Raw genomic sequence first — 4,153 nt, forward strand, 5'->3', positions numbered from 1 at the left:
GCTATAATAAATACAATCGCTGATTAATAGGTGAACAGCAAATCCAAAAGTGTGTAATAGCTAACAATCATTGTTTAAGGGATTATGTTATTCCTTTGGTACAAACAATTCCATCAAGCATCCGTAGGACAGCTATTCAAGCAAACAATTTTGAGATCAAGTCGGCTATTATCACCATGATTCAAACCTTAGTTCAATTTGGGGGCCTTCCAAATGATTATCCTAATGGCCATCTATCAAACTTCTTGGAGATTTGTGAGACTTTCAAACATAATGGCATCATAGATGATGCAATTCATTTTAGGCTTTTTCCTTTCTCATTGAGAAATAGAACTAAAGAATTGTTAAATGTGCTCTCTATTGGCTCAATAACAACATGGGATGATCTTGCTTGGAAGTTCCTTGCTAAGTTCTTTCCTCTGGCTAAGACAACGAAAATGAGGAATGATATCACATCATTCATGTAGTAAGATTCTAAATCATTGTACGATGCATGGGAAAGATTCAAAGAATGACTTCGGCGTTGTCCTTATCATGGTCTTCCAAAATGGCTTCAGGTGCAAACTTTCTACTATGGTATGAGTGGGTAGGTTCGAACCACCATTGATGTTGCTGCGAGAGGAGCATTAATGGCTAAATCAATTGATGGGGAAAAGATTTGTTGGAGGATATGGCCGCAAACAAAAACCAGTGGCCAACAGAGTGAGTAATGCATAAGAGAGTAGCTAGAAAATGCTTGTTCGGCATTATCAGCTCAAGTAGTTGTTTTAAATAAAACTCTAGAATCTTTTGGTACTAATAGTGTGCAAAGTCCTTTTATAGCTTGTGAGTATTGTGGAGATAATTATGCAAGTCATCAATGTCGAAGCTCAACAAAGACAGTGCTATTTATGGGTAATAGACAGCAGAATAACCCTTACTGTAACACTTACAACCTAAGGTGGAGGAATCATCCCATTTTCTCTTGGGCTAATAATCAAGGTTCATCCTCAACTCCAAGGCCAAATGCACCTCTAGGATTTTACCAATAAGTCGGTGCACCTATTTAAAAAAAAAAATCTAGTTGTGGAAAATTTGCTAAAGCAGTACATGACACAAAATGATAGCATTATACAAAGTTAAATAGCTCTCATTCAGTGTCAAGCAGCATTAATTCGAAACCTTGAGACTTAGGTTGGTCAACTTGCCAATTTATTAAACAACCGACCTTAAAGAACATTGCCTAGTGATAAAGAGGTGAATTCAAGGGGAAAAGGTAAGGAACAAGTTATGGCAATCACCTTGAGGAGAAGAAAAGAGGTTGACAATAGTTGTAGGCAAGCTAATCTTCAAGATAAGTTTATTGAGAATGAAACGTTGATTGAGGTAGTTAACAAGCAAATTCAAGAGAAAGAAGCAAAGGCAACTTTACCACGACCACCTTTTCTTCAACGCCTTAAGAAACAAAAGCTTGATAAGCACTTATAAAAATTTCTTGAGGTATTCAAAAAGCTTCACATTAACATTCTTTTTGTAGAAGCTTTAGAGCAAACGCCATTATATGTGAAGTTTCTGAAAGACATATTGACAAAGAAGACGAAATTGGAAGACTTTGAGACAATTACACTCACTGAGGAGTGTAGCGCAATAATCCAAAACAAGCTTCCACCAAAGCTTAAAGACCCAGGGAGTTTTTCCATCATTTACTCAATTGGTAATTTTAATTTTTCAAAAGCTCTGTGTGATTTAGGTGTTGGTGTCTTAATTATGCCTTTGTTTGTTGCTAGGAGAATTGAACTGAGGAGATTCAACCCACTACAATCACCTTGCAACTAACTGACAGAACGATAAGGCACCCTTGTGGGGTGATAGAGGATGTCTTGCTTAAAGTTGGGAAACTGTTCATTCCAATAGATGTCATAGAATTTGAGATGGAGGAGGATCAAGAAGTTCTGATCATACTAGGACGTCCATTCTTAGCCATTGTAAGCACACTAATAGATGTAAAGGAAGGCAGAATAACTTTCAGAGTTGGAGAATAGGTGGTTACATTTACTATTTTCAATGCAGCTAAGAGTCTTTCAACCATAGCTCATTGTTAAAGAGTGGACTTAGCTGATAAAGGTAAAGGTAATCCTACTCCACACCCTGTAAGTAAGCATGCATCAATTCTTGAATCAAAGCCACTACCACCACAACTCAAAATTAAATAGTGTTTTGATGAGCATGATTGATAACTCTATGATATAGAGTTATCTGGGCTTAATTTTGATAGTAATTTAGCTTAGTTCTTGTAATAATGCATAAAAATTAATAAGTTTTATTTAATTATTTTAAATTAGTTATTTTAGGTGAGTCAATCCAATCTTAGTTAATTTATTGCTTAAGTTGGTGTTAATATGGTTAAGATAGCTTGTTATTGATTTATTTGTGCTTTTGTAGGTGTTTGAAAAAAAAATTTTAGTAAAAAAAGGAGAGCAATTTTGAGGTACAAATTTTTACTGTATATGTTTTGGTATTTAGGCCATAACGTTTTCTACAGAGCTTCAAATGAAGTGATTCTTTGACCATTGGAAAGGGAAGAGAAAAGGCTACAACTTTCATGTTTTCCACTTCACCCAGATCAGCCTGAAAAGTGGTAAAAAATCTTATCAAATTTGACATACTGTAGTAGTCCTAGAGCAATTACGATTTCTGTCAATTAATTGGGCAAGGCTGCGACTTACATAGTCTGATGAGGAAATCCCAACTGAAATTGACTTCTTTCTTCAACCAACTTATCCTAACTTCAAAGCCTATAAAAACAACCTTTCAGAGGACTTAAAGAAGGGGAGAAGGAAAAACACCAGATCAACAGCTGAGAGTCAAGCCACATAGTCATTGAAGCTAAGAAGAATTTGAAAGATTCAAAGAGATTTAGAGATCAAGAATACAATTCTTGAGTTTTTCTATATTTTCTTTTATTCTTTTATTTTCTTGGTTTTGTTTTTAATGTTTAGATTTTATTTGATGATAATGTGTGACTTGATGGGGAACTAAATTGTTAATCTAAGATTATGATTGAACTTAATATGTAGTTTGAATTATTTATCTCTCTTTTGCTTATGTTTGATGGATTTAAGTAATTTATTTTATTCTGTTCTTAATGCTTTTAATTGCCTGATCACCAATTAGATTGAATTGGAAACTTAGGTTAAACCTTGACAAAGGAGATTTAGGTAGACCTTGCATAAAATAGAGTATAATCGAATGCACTTAGTTGATTAGGTGATTTGATTTGCATATAAGGTAGACATATACTTATAAACCATACGTAGCTAGGATTAGAGCACAAACTCAATAAATCTTTCTTTAATTTAATTAGCATAAACATATAGTAAATTAATTGAGAAAGGTATTTTTATGAAAAACTCGACAAAGACTTGTAAATAATTTAGGACTCTAGGTTAGCAACTTAATCCATTAAACTGAGTTAAGAGAGAGAGAAAATAATCAGATGAAGTGTTGAGGGATATCATAATCTTAGGTTTGATAGTTAAGTTAGGTTTATTTACTATTTAATTTTAGTTTCAGTTAATTAAAAACTTCTTGTTGATTTCTCAGCAAGTGCATGTATCGTTAACAAGTAATATAATAATGAATAGAGTATCGTTCCCACAGAGAATTGTTTTAATTCCTACTATTAATTACTAAAATTATAACACCCTAATTTTATCCAAACAATTAAAATAAAAAAAATTAAAACTAATAAACTGAAACTAAAATTAAATAGTAAATAAAACTAACTTAACTACTAAACCTAAGATTATGATATCCCTCAACATTCATCTGATTATTGTCTCTCTCTTTCTTAACTCAGTTGAATGGATTAAGTTGCTAGCCTAGAGTCCTAAATTATTTACAAGTTTCTATCGAGTTGCTCATAAAAATACCTTTTCCAATTAATTTACTATATGTCTATGCAAATTAAATTGAAAAAAGATTCATTAAGTTTGTGCTCGAATCCTGGCTACGTATGGTTTATAAGTGTATGTCTGCCCTATATGCAAATCAAATCACCCAATCAACTAAGTGCATTTGATCATACGCTATTCTATTCAAAATCTACCTAAATCTCCTTCGTCAAGGTTTAACCTAGGTTTCTAATTCAATCTCATTGGTGATCGAGCAATTG

General features: G+C 33.2%; 1 non-coding gene across 1 annotated transcript; it reads right to left on the bottom strand.

Moving 5' to 3' along the window:
- Positions 1-434: 434 nt before the first annotated feature.
- On the bottom strand, positions 435-541 carry LOC148760773 (small nucleolar RNA R71). Its single transcript, XR_016028677.1, has one exon. It is a non-coding gene; the product is annotated as a small nucleolar RNA R71 (small nucleolar RNA).
- Positions 542-4,153: the final 3,612 nt, after the last annotated feature.

This window comes from Theobroma cacao, chromosome 9 (assembly GCF_053813885.1).
Source record: "Theobroma cacao isolate CCN51 chromosome 9, ASM5381388v1, whole genome shotgun sequence".
In the NCBI taxonomy this organism is placed as follows: Eukaryota; Viridiplantae; Streptophyta; class Magnoliopsida; order Malvales; family Malvaceae; genus Theobroma; species Theobroma cacao.